We start from the raw sequence: 15,452 nt of genomic DNA on the forward strand, positions 1-15,452 counted from the left end.
AAAGCCCTATGAGCCCTTCCCCTGAGCCAGATATACTTACTGTCTTCCAGTGTACCATAAACTTCATTTCAAATCAAACCCCTTAAAACTTCAGTCCAAAATTCAAATCCTTACTGGTAGAGTGAACCTTGCTAGAGCATGAAGCCTCATCCAGTGCAGGGAACAGCATACCCATTCTCTAGGAGAAGGGCTGATAGAAAAATCAACTCATTTGAATTCAGCTCAGAAAAATTTTCCACTTTGTGTCATGCTTCCTGCCGGCAGAATGCAAAGTCTTTTTAATCAGACTAAACATTCTCCAAATCCCTGGCCAGTGAGTAATAATGTCTACTTCTATAGTGTACTTCAAAGCCTCTCTTCAAAGCCTTCCCTACCTGCAGAACACCAAAATGACCTTTATTTCACAGAGATAAAGGCACACTGGGCAGCAGTGCCAGCCAGGGCAGGATGGAGACATGGCACAGGATGCTCTGCACATGGGTTTGTACCAGCTTCAGTCAGAGGCAAGGTGGGACAGGCCTGTGGGTCACAGAGCAGTGAAATCATGCAGACAGCCTTTCCACAGGCAAGAGGACTTTAGCTAATGCCAGGCAGGGTGGTGTGAACCTGCAGGCAATCCTCATTCCTCTGCTCCCACCTACTCCAAATCCTTTAGCACTGGGTGCTCTGGAGCCATCTCAAGCAGTCTGGCAGTGGATGCTCTTGTCTCAGTTCCCTGGCTGCACTGCTCCATCCTGCCTCTCCTCCAGAATGTCCTTCCCTGGCTGCTGGCAGTGTCCTGAAGGGAAGGATGCCACAGCATGGCAGGGACACTTGCACAGAAGAGATGCTCCAGCTGGCTAAATCTGCCCAGTTTGCCCAGGGCTTACAGATCAAGGATTTATTTTCAGTTCAGAGTGTCCCTTGGAGTCCTGTCCCTGTCCTGGCCCTCTGCTCTTCCAAGCAAGAGCTGCTGGGAGATGGTTTAAGGGAACTCAAGACTGCCTGCACACCACGGCAGGTTCCAAGGCCTAAACCTTGTTTGGAATCTCTAGAATCCCTCCTTAAATCCAACTCCAAACACCTAAACCAAAGGAAATACAGTAGAATTTTTAACTTGTAAATTTTCATCTGCCAGCAGAGGAGCTGAGTGTAGATTTCAGGGAAATAAGAGAGAGTTAGTTATGCTCCCCTGAATAACCCACTCCTGTCAGCAGAGGTGGCTAATAGAGGTTCTTCCTGGGCATTTGGATGGAAATTAATGCATGGAGGAGACAAAGCTGTGTGCAGTTTGCAGACATGACACCATCTCAATGAATGGAAATGACACATGGAGTTTTATTAGAGAAGATTCTTGGTGGACATGTTTATTAAATGACCTGCCTGCCAGAAATGCTAAAGGACTCTCTGTTTTCCTTCTGGCTCGCTGTATCACATCTCTAGGGCTTCCCATGGAGCATCTCCCCACACACTGCACTTTTTAGGCTTTTCACCCCATGGATGATCCTAATGAGCATCACCTTTAAAGCTTATAGGCATCTGTAGAGATGAAACTTTCAATCTGCTCAGGTCTGAGATTCACTGCACTGGGATATTTTTGCCCCAAGTGTCTAGTCTATCCAGATTCCTTTGCATTATCTTTCAGCTTACCCTGGTGTTTTTGATCCCTTTCAACTTCATGTCACTGTGTGAATGCCTGTCATCCTTTTGTTTAATCCTTCCTTAGAGTCATCAATAAAAATGTCAGAAAAGACCAAAGACCTGATCTCTGTGATGCTCTAATAAACATAATTCTGTAACAGAATCACTCTCTGTTTAGTATTCTTTTTTGTGGCCACTCAGCTGTGATTTGGTCCATGGATTATTGTATTCAGATCATCCAAAGAGCTAAGTTTTGTGATATGCTATCAAGTGCTTTACCAAATCCAAAAAGGCTCACTGATTTTTAAGATCAGAAAGAAGCATGAGAACATCAAACCTGCTCCTTTCAATCCTTGAGTGAGCTTGCTAAGATACCACTAAAGCATCTCTTCCAGAATGTCCAGAGTTGAAGATCCCATGAGATGAAAAATCAGACACTTTGCTTCATTAATCACACATATTGCTTTTTTGTTGTTGTTTTGTTTTAAAATACTTATTGTTAAATTTAATCAGTCTTTGCTTTCTAGGCATTGGGTTTGTGTCTTTTTTTTCTCAGATTAAAGATTGCCTGGTATCCTGTTGTTTCTTGCTGTGCTTGTTGATGTTTCATGCAGTGATCTTTGGGTTTTTTTTTCTTTTTTTTTTATTAACACTGCTCTTGATTCTACAAACTTTTCTTTTGACATGTGCCTGTGTGGAGAATTCAGTCTCTGTGATGAGGAGGCCCTGCTTTCATGGAGCAATTTGCAGACTTTGAACCAGAGCTTCACATTCTCCCCATAAACAAATACCTGTCAGTCTGGCAAGGCTCCCTGTCCTGCACATCTTGCTATTGCCTGTGGGTTCCCTGATGTACTTTAATTTTCACGTGTCCATGCATAACTCATTTTCAAGCATTTCAAAGCTTAGGTAAGTTTCAAAACTATCTTTAAACAACGGTCCAGATTCTCAACTTGTTCAAATGTGGGCAAATGCAGAGCAACTGCTTTGAAGTCAGCATTGGAATACAGGTATAACTGTCAGGGGAGACAGCCACAATCTCTTTTGATATCTCTGGAGCAGGTCATGCAGAAATAGAATCCCAAACAATATCTGTGACCAGCTGTTCTGTTCATCCTGTGCCTCCAGTCATTCTCCACACACAGCAGATCTCATCCCAGCTGACAAGAAAACCAACTAATCCAAAAAATGGAATTACCTAATTTTCTTCCCCATTATCTGAGGCTCATAATAGAAATGTGAAACGACCTCCTCTATTTCAGCAGCAAAAGCAAAGATGCCAGTTGACTCTCAGTTCTCAATTCTTACTACATCATATTTCCATTTTCAAAGGTCAGGGGGTCAAGCCTGGTGGGGATTTTTGTTCAGGAAAAGCTCCCTACAGATTAAATGAGATTCTTTCAGATTTAAAGAGGGAAGGGGAGAAAGAGAAAGAAAGAGCTGCAAGGTTTTATTTAATGGAAAAATCCTACTTCTCAGGTGGGGACAGGTGGCTGACCTGACACCAGTTGCAGACTAGGAGCATCCTGTGCCTGTGCTCCACTGTCTCATGCCATAAATTGTGACCAGAATCACACAGGCTTCCCTGTGTCCCCTCATTTCAGCCAGCTAGGGCTGTGCCATGCCTTTCTCCACGGGAGGGACAGGGAGTCACCCACTATGCTGTGGATTCAGGGATTCCCTGGAGCCATCAGTGAAGGAGAGATGGGAGCTCCATCCTCACACTCGTACCTGTGATGGACAGTCATCCCACAGGCAGGGAATCAAGAGGAGGGAGAGATATTTAAACATTTCCTTTACTTGCTCAACCTCTGAGCACAAATATATGGGTGCCCAGGTCTGGGCTTCATCCTGTGAGCTGTAAATAAGGACCTGTAAACCATCTTAAGCTTGCAGATCTCCCTGTCAGCCTGAGAAATCAACTGATGTCGTCAGCCAGAGCCAGCAGAACACATTTCATAACCCTCATTCCTCAGGGCTGAGAGCAAAACCAGCACTGCCTGCAGAGCTGGGACATCACAGAGCACATGGAACAGGGACAGCACAGACCCATGCAGAGCTGCTGTCACCACCACCAGCAGAGCTGGGCTGCTTCCTCTCCAGGGCTGGAGCACTGGATGAACGTGGCCAGATGCCATACAGAGCCAGTGGCATGTTCAGGCTCCTGGCACTGCCAGGGAAGCAAAGTCACAGCATCTCCTCCATGACATCTGTGTTGTCTCATAAGGCATCAAATCAGCCAAGGAGATTCCAAATCAAATCTGCCAAGGAGATTCCTCTCCTGGGCCATCATCTAGATTGGTGACATGTTTGACTTGCATGGTAGTGAAGGTGAGCAGTAAGGAATGATTTCGCTCTTGGGTTTGAGTTTCACAGTGTCAGAAAGGCCCACACTTTATGTCTGAGCTCCAGAGCTCTACATCCCCTAAAGGAATGTCAGCCTCAGGCTGTGAATTCAGGCCAGGTGGTTTGGCAGGGCCCTGCAGCAGCTTTTTGTAACATGCTGCTCTCAGACCAGCTTCCTCAGCTGCAGGGCTCCAGGGAGGTGATGGAGGGCACAGTTACCTGCCTGCAGCATGATGCCAACAGTGCTAAAGTTATCCTTGTTCCCCTGACTATCCTCCCTTCCTTCCCTGGCCACCCTTCCACAGCAGAGGCTGCAGTGGGACTGTGGAGGTTCAGGTTTATCCAGGACTGTGAAGCCAGAGGGGTGAAAGGGAGCAGCTCCCACAGCTCCTGAGAAGTGAGGAAGGGGGCAGTGAGTCAGGCAGGAGCACTGCTCCAGGTCCTGCAGGGTGAAGCTGCTGTACAGCACATCAGGGGCTTTTTGGAGAGAGAAGCCAAGCCCTGGCTGGCAGAGTTACATCCAGACAGTAGCAGTGATGAATGGGATGTGATTCATGTAGCAAATGTGCTCCCGTGATGGAAATCACTTTGCTGCAGGATTGATGATGCTCAGCATGGGTCAGTTCATCTCTCCCAGTTCCCTGTCCTAGATCCTGCCAGACACAGAGAGCCCAGCTCACCCTGCAGCAGCCCCGAGCATCGCTCATGCTCTAGGACTGACTCAAGGCACCAAGGGGATTGGCTTTTTGCATGGAAGATTTTCCAGATCCATTTGTTGGGAGCTTGGGCAGCACAGCTGAAAACAGCTTTGCAGCCCCAACTGAAAGCTGCCCAGGGCTGCAGGGAGGCTGCAGAAACTATGACACAGGCTATGCAGTCTGGGGGAGACAAGCAGATTTTGAGGGATCAAAGTGGTCTAAAAGAGGGTGTTTCTCACTTTGGCCTGCAAATAAGAGTGGAAGTTACAAGAGGGGAAATCCTTGCTGGCAAACATTAGGAAGAATGAAAGCTGGATACTTCTGTACTACCACGTGAAAAGATGTTTGGGATCCAGGGATCAGATGTTCCTTTTTAGCTCCTACTTCATCCTGCATCAGGACTGCACTCAAAAAACAGTTTGAGAACAGTGATATCACCTGGGATGGGACTCCAGTTCCCCATAAGCAAGTGGTTAAACCCATGCAATTTTGTGACTTTCTTTTCCCAAGGTCAGGACCATCTTGCAGAACCTCTGGGGATAACAGAAGGAATTTTTCCTGCTCATTGGAAGCACCATTGCCATGTGATGGAGGCCAGCTGGGGAGAACTGAGGAGCCACATGTGGTGGAAGAACAATGCCAGCCTGCCTCTGGGACTGGGGCTGCTGCAGCTTTCTCTCCTGCTATATGTCAAGAGGGTTTTAGTAACTCTTGGGACCTCTTAAAACAGATTGTCTGATTCCTGGCAGCGTATTTTGAGCGCCCAATTTGTTTCATGGCACAGAAGCATTTGTGGACCATGATGTTTCTATGTCAACACGTGCTTGAGGAGGGTTTTCTTTCACCAGAAGTGGCAGGTGTTAGAATCCAGATCAGAGCTCTCTCCACATCATTATTTTTAGAAAAGGATTTCTTTTTTTAATAAGACATGTTGATATGTTTTCTCTATGTGGGATTAAAAGCACTTCAGGCTCATGCATGGAATTTTGCTTTATAAATCTGTGGGAGTGCAGATTTCCTCCACTCTTGTCCACTCTTGTTCACTCTTGTTATATTGCCTTTGTGAAATGGGAATAATAAACCTTGTCTGCCTCCTGAAGGGGCAGAGAATTAACTCTTTGAAGTTTGTCAGACCATATAAATGCCTTCCTATTATTAAACTTACTACTGCTCAGGGCTTTTAAACAGCTGCCACATTTCACTTCAGAGGAGGTTGCCTTGAACTGGTAGGTGAAGTGAACACAGTATATCAGGGTGTTATGCTGAAAAAAAACTTTGGGATCTGTTAGATTGAAAGGCCCTATATAAATATGAGTTATGTGCAGAAATAGATTTTATAACCCTATCATTCTCCTCTGGTGTACCTCTTAATCTAAGGGTTTCACTGTCTTTTATGAACACTTAACAAGACCTGTATTAAGCTTCAAGCCTCTTCAGAGCACATATTTTACAGGGAGTCAATGCAGAGGGGACAGACCCATTTTTTTGCCCAGCTTACACAGCAGGGCAGCGAGACAGACCCACCTGGCCTGCTCTGGTAATTAGTAATTTATAATGATCTGCTGCACAGAAAATGCTGAGAGAAATACAGGAGCTTCAGGAAAAGATGGCCTCTAATGCTGTCATGTTTTGAAAGATTCACAGTCTTTTCCTCTCCTTTCAGCTTTTCTAGGAATAGCTGAAGACTGATGGTCTCGTTTAACAAATGTAGGCTCCTGTTAAGTGGTTTTGGATTACAGGCTCAAGGGCCAGTCCCTGAGCCTGGTGTCTCTGTGTTTGATCTGCATACACACATTCCCATCCTGTTCAGGAATGCTGGGACAAAATAATAAGAAAGCTTGTGATTGTCCCAGTTAATGCTGCTCTGGAGACACAATGGGGAAAATGAGGCAATTCCAGACCATTCTATATTGAGTGCCAGAGTTTGCATTGATAGAAGATGTAGGAGAATGGCATATAAGCATTTATTGAAGAAAGATGCATGAGGATTTCACTGCTCTTATTTATTTTATAATATGCATTTCTTGCTTTGTGTCTTCAAACTACTCAATGAGCAATGGCTAATCAATCTTTCCAGTGTGGCCTGTAAAATTGGTAAATATTATTCTTGCTCTAGAGCCAGAGACGTGAAAACAAGAAGACACAGTGGCCCCATGGAGCTCGCCCAGAAAATTGGTGTTAAGGCCAGAAGTGAAGGCTCCTGACTGTTGATGGCCATCACCATCTGTGCTGCCATGGGTGTGCCTGGGTGCGGCACCTTTCCTAGAGGAATTCACAGCACAGGCCTCATTTGTCAGCATCGAGATGTGCTGAGGGGCAGCATGAATTCTGGTTTCCAGCCCTGTCAGCCACACATGCTTCCCCAGGCATGGGGCTGCTAGAAGGGACAAAGCAGAACACGGTCCCACTGTGCATTCAATGCTCAGCACTTTGTGTCAGCTGCATTTACAGGTACCGTGTGAGTTAGAAATTAAATACTGTGAGACAGCCCCTTCTTTTATAGACACTTTATTTACAGCTGCCAAGTAAATTGGTTTTAGAAAAGGCATCTGAATTTAGGATGTTTCTTTCCACCAAACCGCTGAAATTCCCAGGCAGATGAACTGTGAAGCATGAGGGTACCCTGGATGTGAAACATAAACCAGTTTCCTGTACCTGCTCTCAGTTTGAGCTAAAGTTTCCCTCTTAAAAATAAGCAGCCAGCACTATGGATGGAAATAATTTGTCTTTTTTGGGTAACATAAGTCTTAATAAAAAAAAAAAAAAAAAAAAAAAAAACCAAAAAGCGAAGCCTAAGAGCTTCACACCATTTCTCCCAGTTTGATGATCAAAGGTGCTTTTTGTTGTTTCTGCTGCCCCTGTTGTTTTACACCGAGAAGATTCAGTAAATAGGGAGCATGGGGAGCGTGCGGGGAGGAGGATCAAACTCCAGGAGCGAGGCACAGACGGTACCTGGAGGTGACACATTTTGTACTGAACATTTCATTAGCTCCCACAAGGCTGACGCCTGTTCATTAGGCACAGACATCCCAGCCCAATTGCCCATGCAGCTCTGCGAGGGATCCCATCGCTTTATCCCAACGGTGCCGCATACAAAGCAGGAAGGCTCCAGATTTCAAGCCAGCTCCTCAGTAGGAGCTGTAATTAGGGATCCTGGTCCATCAATATTTCACCACATCTGCTCCTGATCTTGCTGTGGGATGTTTCTCTGTAGCTCGTGTAGCTGCTTAAACTTATCTCCTTGACAACTCTTTAGTTTAAACAAAGATTATTTTGGAACAGGAGCTGTCAAAAAACCCAGCAGCTCCAGGAAGTTTTCTTGTTAAAATATGTTGGCTCGGCAGCACCATCTTCTGTCCTGCCCTTCAAACAGCCTGGGATGTCACGCTGCGAACGGGAGCGTGTGCCTGGGCTAGCTCGGGGCTAAAGAACAGTTTGAAGAAGATCGAGTCAATGTTTTCCGTGCTGGGAGTCGAAGCCATAATGCAGCGATAGCACAGCAGATGGAAAGCCCGAGTCCAGCTCTGCAGGGACCGGCCAGCCCTGGAATCGGATCTCTCCCAGGCAAGGCTTTCGGGGTGAGGTACCTTGGCTCTGGGGCTGTTCTCATGCTCAGGGGATTTATCACGGGCTGTGACCCCCTCGCTGCTTTGGAGGGAGCAGGGGCTCGGTGCTGCTCAGCACAATCCGTCTCACACTGGCTGAGCCACGCTTTCCCTGGGTTTTTGCTGCTGGGTTTGCTCAGCTTTGAGGTCATGAAGTTGCTGGATGGTTGCTCCTTGCTTGTGCTGCTTGAATGCCAGGTCCCACTCAGCAAAGCCCAGGGAGATCCAGGGACAGGAGAGGAGGAAGGACTCAAAGGAGCCAAGGCAGACAATGAAAAATCAGCAACGGTGAGAAATCGGGAATTACAGAAAGAGCTGCTCCTTGTCCCACTCCTCCACAGCACATTGGGATTCAGGCAGAGATTTGTGGCATGAAGGTTAAATTAGGAGGGCAGCTACAGTCATTTCTCATATGTTCCAGCTGGCTGCTGTCTCCTCAGCATCCTGCACACATCCTCTGGGCTGGCAGCTCACTTTACCTCCAAAATCAGCTCTGCTTCTTCATCCCACCACTCAGGCAACACCCATGTACATCTCTACAGTGTGTACAGGAGAAGGAGAGACAATATCTGTATTTAACTTTAGTGTGTTGTTGCAGGCCTTAAGTAATTAATATCTGAGCAGCTCAGATCCTGGTGTGACAATCATCACACAAGAGGAAAGCATTCTTATGAAAAAGACAACAAAGCCCTTAAATCTAAACCACAGCAGCTCCCTTGTAAGAGACGCTCTGTGGCAGGATTGTGCAGCACAGCAATCAGTCTCGCTTTAATATACAGATCAGGGGAATGTAAGAAATACTTGGAGAGCAGCCACAGCTTTCCCAGCAGCTGCTGCTACGTTTTTGTCAGGATTAAATTCATTTCAATTATAGAAAGGCTTGTGATCACCTGCTAGGAGGAGGGTTTCAGCCTTTCAGGAGGCCGGGGGTGTGTATACAGCTATATTTAAATGGCAAATGCACAGCACACTCTGGTGCCATCCCATTTGCAGAGCACTCTGCACACATCCCCTAATGAAGTGTTTAACTATAGGTTCCTTCTTCCTTTATAGTGTGATATGAATGGACTTTTAAAGGAGGAAATTTAAAGGAAGTGAGGAGAGGAACTAAAATGGACATCATTTGTGCTGCATTGCTCAGGCTATGTCAGGAGAGGGCTAAGCACCATCCCTTCTGGTGCTGCTGCAGCCCTTCACTTCCTACAAGGCAGCCATGGAATGTTCTGTCCCAGTGTAAGCACACGGACCCACAGCAAACACTCAAAATAACAATTTTATTTTGCACAGACATTGATGGACAAGATGCTGAGAAACCCATGTGGATGCCTGGAGGGAGAAGAGGAGGGACTGGAAGCTGGGACAGAAAATGAGTATCCAAGAAACGACCTCTGGTGAGAGGATGTGCAGTTTGACACAGCCCTTCTGCCAAGCACTGACCCCAAAGGGCTCTGTAACTGTGCCCAAGCAGCCAGAGCCTCATGGGTGCAGTGTGAAAGGGAAGAGGCTTACAGGGATTGTTCCAGGTTAAAGTGTGTTTTGCACAGTACTTCCAGCCTGTACCAGTTCCTTCCTCACTCCAAACCAGGTGCAGCCACAGACCTCTGCAGCTCCTGGAGTTTAATCATATTGAGACTTTGCCCTCCTGGGCCCTTATGTGTAAGAGGTTTGTAGAATTAGCAGCAGATGGTCCCACAAGAAATTCTGGTATCCCAGTGTGACTGCAGGAGAAGGCAGAGAGGGAGAGGGGCGCCCATTCACCTCCCACTCCCCATCAGGTGGCTGTAAGGGATGTCACCTTGCAGAGCTGGCCAGCAAGAACACCACTGATGCTCCCCTTCCCACTGTGTCTGTCTTGTCATCATCAGAACCCACAATCACTGTGAAGGTGTCAAAAAAGGGACAGGAGGGCTTGACCACTCAAGCAGAAGGGAAACCTTTCAGGGTGACAACAGCTGTGGGAAGTGACTTTTGGTGAGGAGGTCTGGCACCTCATTTTCTCATAGCACTCCTGGCAGGCAAGTCACAGCTCCCATTTGACCTGGGAAGCAATGTGGCTTGATTGTCCTTTCAAAAATAAATTAGGAAATGGCTAATGCCAATTTTAACAAGTGTCAGAACAAAAGAAGCTTCCTAGCACTTTCCAAAATGATGCCAGAAGGTTGCTCTCAAAGGAATTAATTTTGTCTAATTAAATATCTTCACAGAGCTCTCCAAGTAACAAACCACAACATCAACATGCAGCACTCTGCAGACTAATGGGAGTCACACTGGAATTGGCATCATGTGCTGAAGTGTCAACAGATGGAGAGGGTGATCATGATGGAGGAGTGGGACAACAAACCTACCTTTCCACTTCTGCCCCAAATGACACACTTCACCCCCATCTCAGCTCACCCATCTGTCAAATCCATGGAAAACACTTCCTACAGCACAGATTCACCCAGAGGGCAAGCTGGCTATGGGTACAGAACAGGGTGGCAGAGGCCTTGAGGGAGCTGAGAGCTCTGGATTTTTTAAATGAGGTTCAGATGAGTGGGGGTAGAAGGATCTGGGGGATTGCATCTCACTCTGCACTACAGCAATGGAACCCTCACTGTTTGCACCCCCTGAGCATTCAGGCCTGCCCAAGGACTCTCAAATCTCTGTGTTTTGTTGTACATCGCAGCAGAGACAGCCTGGAGGGTTGAGCTGCATCCTGGAGGCAGAGGGCTGCTGCCAGCTCTGCCCTGGAGCATTCTCTTCTTGGATTGCTGATTCACACCAAAAAATCAACCAATTTTCCTTCCAGCCTGATTCAGTTACTGTCACTGGCTCCTTCTTTTCCTTATTAATGTCCCTAGGAAGTGAAAACCTTGTAATTACAATCAGCTCTCTTGCTACCCCCAAGTTGCTGTTCTGAACTCCTCCTCCTTTTTATTGAGGAAGATTTACACCCATGGCCATGTTTTGGCAAGCTGGAGGGGTTTCTGACACTTGGAAAAGAGAGCTTTTTAAAATGTACCATACGTCAACACCTCCTGTTTTATAAAACGAGGATTATTAGTTACAAATCAGGTCAAATGAAAAGAAAAAAAAAGTGGGAAATAGCAAAGTCTTCAGAGGAGTATAAATAGCCAGTGGAAATTGCTTGTGCAGCCTGGTATAACACAGCCATTCCAGGCAGGCTCAATTATTTCTCCAGCTGCTCTGAAATACCCCTCTCTTTGCTACCTATTAGGAGCATTTGCCCTATTTATAGGAGACATTGTAACAGTGAAACTCTGGATGAGATTGGACGTGGATGCTCCTGGAAAATCCTCCCTGTGTCAGCTGCAGCTTGCAGTGCAAACCTGGTGCCTCAGCACTGCTCGGGTCACCTGCCTGCAGACAGGAGCATCTCACCTGCTTAAAAATGTCAAATCACTGATCCCTTGCAGCAGACAATATGATTATTCCAGGGTATTCTGGCTTTTTTAGTGAAGTGACAGGCTCTCAGATGAATTGTTTGCATGCTGGATGATTTCTGTTGACAGGGATAGTCCTTCTGCAGTAGGAAAAAAAATCAAAAACTGACTTTTTCTCTTGCAAATAATACAGGAGATGTACAAAATTGTCAGTGCTGTGTGTCTATGTCCGTTTAAATGTGGTTTTTTAATGGTATGTCCCATTGCCACGGATCTGATCCCTGTAAATGCTGGGCAATAGAACATCTCCCACGGGTGGACAGGGGCTAAAGAGATTTTTCAGCAGGAGAGGGAGCTCTCTCTGCACCAACTGCTGGGGAACCAACGCCTGCTGCGGGCGTTAAAATGCCAGGGAAAAGCTGTGCTCACCATTTTGTCCTCGTGTGTTCTCTCATATGCTTGCAGGAATTTCACAGGCTGTTTAACTGCAGTGATTTGGGGAAATATATCTAGCGACGCTCTATAAATCTAATAGTTAAAAGAGCTTCCATGTGGGGTGTGCATTCATTTGGTCCAAGAAGAAATAACACACACACACAAGCTTTTGGAGGAGCTTGGCATTGGACAGGGAGAGCACACTTGTCACATCCCTTAGGGAGCTGCAGGTGGGAAAATTTCCCTTGTTTCAAGAAGCTTACAGAATGCTAAAAAGCTGTGCAAGACAGAGCCACAGTGATACTGAAATTCCTATTAAAAAAAACCAAAAAACAACTAGATCAGATGAAAATATGGGAAGGGAAGGGAAGGGAAGGGAAGGGAAGGGAAGGGAAGGGAAGGGAAGGGAAGGGAAGGGAAGGGAAGGGAAGGGAAGGGAAGGGAAGGGAAGGGAAGGGAAGGGAAGGGAAGGGAAGGGAAGGGAAGGGAAGGGAAGGGAAGGGAAGGGAAGGGAAGGACCCAGGCTGCCTGGCATCCTGCTCTGGTGGTCAGGGAGGCAGGAAATAGATAGATAGCTGGATAAAGAGTTGGATAGACAGCTCGACAGACGGCTGGATGGATAGATCCTTACACCCTTGAGCTCTCTGAGGCTGGAGCTTACAGGCACAGCTCTCACTGGGCTCTCCCCTGGCCCCGCCAGTCCCGGAGGGGAGCGGGGGTGCTCGGCTCTCCGGGCCGGGGCTCGGCTCTCCGGTCGGTCCCGGTCGGTCCCGCCGCGCGGGGGCAGCAGCAGCCGGTCCCCAGCCGGTCTCCAGCCGGTCTCCAGCCGGTCTCCAGCCGGTTTCTAGCCGGTCTCCAGCCGGTCTCCAGCCGGTTTCTAGCCGGTCTCCAGCCGGTTTCTAGCCGGTTTCTAGCCGGTTTCTAGCCGGTTTCCAGCCGGTTTCTAGCCGGTCTCCAGCCGGTCTCCAGCCGGTTTCTAGCCGGTCTCCAGCCGGTCTCCAGCCGGTTTCTAGCCGGTCCCCATCCGGTTTCCAGCCGGTTTCTAGCCGGTCTCCAGCCGGTTTCCAGCCGGTTTCTAGCCGGTCTCCAGCCGGTTTCTAGCCGGTCTCCAGCCGGTCTCCAGCCGGTTTCTAGCCGGTCTCCAGCCGGTTTCTAGCCGGTCTCCAGCCGGTCTCCAGCGGGACGGGAGAGGGAGGCGCCGCATCCCGGGAATGCCGCGGCTCCCGCGGAGCTGCCCCTTCTCTCAGCCATGGAATCACGGATGGTTTGCGTTGGAAGGAACCTTTCATGGGCTGGGACACCTTCCACTACATCAGGTTGCTCAAAACCCCTTCCAACCTGGCCTTTAATGTTTCCAGGGATGGGGCATGCACCACCTCTACAGCAGTTTCTCCACCCTCGTTATACAAAAACGTTTTCCTTATATCTAATGTAAATCGACCTTCCTGCAGTTGAAAACCATTGTCCCTTGTCCCATCCCGACAAGCCCTGCTGAAAGGTTGGTTCCCATCTTTCTTGTGAGCCCCTTTACCTTTCTACTGAAAGGTTGGTTCCCATCTTTCTTGTGAGCCCCTTTACCTTTCTACTGGTATAGATTTGATTAAGAAAACAACATTTTTCATTTTCTGTTGTTTCTTCCCTGTTGGGATATCCTCATACACTAGGAAATTGCACAATTCTAATGACTGCTTAACTCAAAATTGCAACAGCCTTTGGAGTGAGCTCATGCCTGACTGCTGAAACGGAATATTCACTGATAAAATATTATATAGAGCTCCCTTCAGGGAGCTCTAAGGTCTCCCTGAAGCTCCTCCAGGCGGAACATCCCCTACTCTCTCTCCCTGTCTCCAGAGCAGAGGTTCTTCAGCCCTGTCAGCATCTCTATCCCCTGCTCTGGACTTGCCCCAGGCAGCTCCATTCCTTTCTGTGCTGGGCTCCCAGCGCTGGAGGCAGCTCTGCAGGTGGGGATTGCAGAGACGGGCAGAATCCCCTCCCTCCCCTGCTGCCCACCCTCCTCTGGATGCAGCCCAGGCCGTGTTTGGCTCTGTGTGCTGCCAGCACACATGGCCAGGTCACGTCCAGCCTCTCATGGCCAGTCTCACACCCACCAGCACCCGCCAGCCCTTGTGGCAGAGCTGCTCTCCAGCCACTCCAGGGTGCTGCCCTTTGTCACCCTCCATGTGCTCCATGAGGCCCCTGGGATGCGCTTTGCTGGGAATGGCTGTGGGTGTGGGTGGGATTTAGCTCCAGTCACTGATAAGGGCAATGCCAGGCAACTGGCAGGGTGTTAAAGTGGATTAGAGTTTCATTTAGGGTCATTAGAGTGGATTAGGGTTTGATTTAGGGGTGTTAAAGTAGATTAGGGTTCGATGTAGCAGGCCCCAGATTTAAGGAGTCCATGCTGCTGCTGGTGAATGGTAAAATAAGGCTCTCCTACCTTTGTCCTCTGGGATCCCCAAATGGATCTGTGGGAGCTTAGTTGGATTTTCTCTCATATTTTTTGCTTTATTTCATCCTGAATATTTAATTTAAATATCTGATGTAGTTCAATTCTCCTGGCTGTTAACACACTGAATAAGGCAGATTTTAGCAGCCCTTTCATTACTTTATTTTTCTTGTGATTTTTTCTGGTTTTTTTTTTTTTTTTTTTTCTTCACAATAGGAAAGTCTCATTTCCAATTTACTGCTGTGGACAAAGCAGTTATATGACAAAGATGTATTTCCTTTTCAGACTCTGTGTTGGTTTTGGCTGGGTTTCAGGTCTGACCTCTCCCTATATACCAGATGTTTGTGCCCTGTTGTGGTTGTGCTGGACAGAAAACATTACCAGACAAGCAGATCTTCTTTTTACTCCTTTTTAAGAAGAAAATCCTTGAAAAAAATCCTTATCCTTGGCTCAGAACAGGAGGGATTTAAGTCTACTGGTATAGATTTGATTAAGAAAACAACATTTTTCATTTTCTGTTGTTTCTTTCCTGTTGGGATATCCTCATACACTAGGAAATTGCACAATTTGAATGACTGCTTAACTCAAAATTGCAACAACTCACAATTGCCACCGCCTTTGGAGTGAGCTCATGCCTGACTGCTGAAACGGAATATTCACTGATAAAATATTTATGTGTTTAAAGAAGAAAGCCTGCAATACATACCTTAAAGCCATGACTTACATTTCAATCCCATAAACAGATTTGGAAAACCATTGGGCTTGTTTTGTTTCTCAGTGTAGCAGAGCCATATTCACCTCTCAGCTTTGGGCACAAAGTTCATGGCAGAGAAATGGCATTTCATTTTGATTTAATCTCTCTGTATTTCATAGTTATTTCCATGAGGCACACAGGGGACCTCAGCATTTCACAGTGACA

At 47.1% G+C, this 15,452-nt stretch overlaps 1 protein-coding gene across 1 annotated transcript in view; it reads left to right on the plus strand.

Moving 5' to 3' along the window:
- The first annotated feature begins 8,024 nt into the window (after window positions 1-8,024).
- Window positions 8,025-15,452, plus strand: part of CHD2 (chromodomain helicase DNA binding protein 2) — a 100,219-nt gene continuing 92,791 nt past the window's right edge. The window contains exon 1 of the mRNA XM_066559005.1: window positions 8,025-8,242. The gene's annotated coding sequence lies outside the window, so the exon portion shown is untranslated. The remainder of the gene's footprint in view (window positions 8,243-15,452) is intronic.

The sequence above is a fragment of the Molothrus aeneus genome, chromosome 13 (assembly GCF_037042795.1).
Source record: "Molothrus aeneus isolate 106 chromosome 13, BPBGC_Maene_1.0, whole genome shotgun sequence".
Lineage (NCBI taxonomy): Eukaryota > Metazoa > Chordata > Aves > Passeriformes > Icteridae > Molothrus > Molothrus aeneus.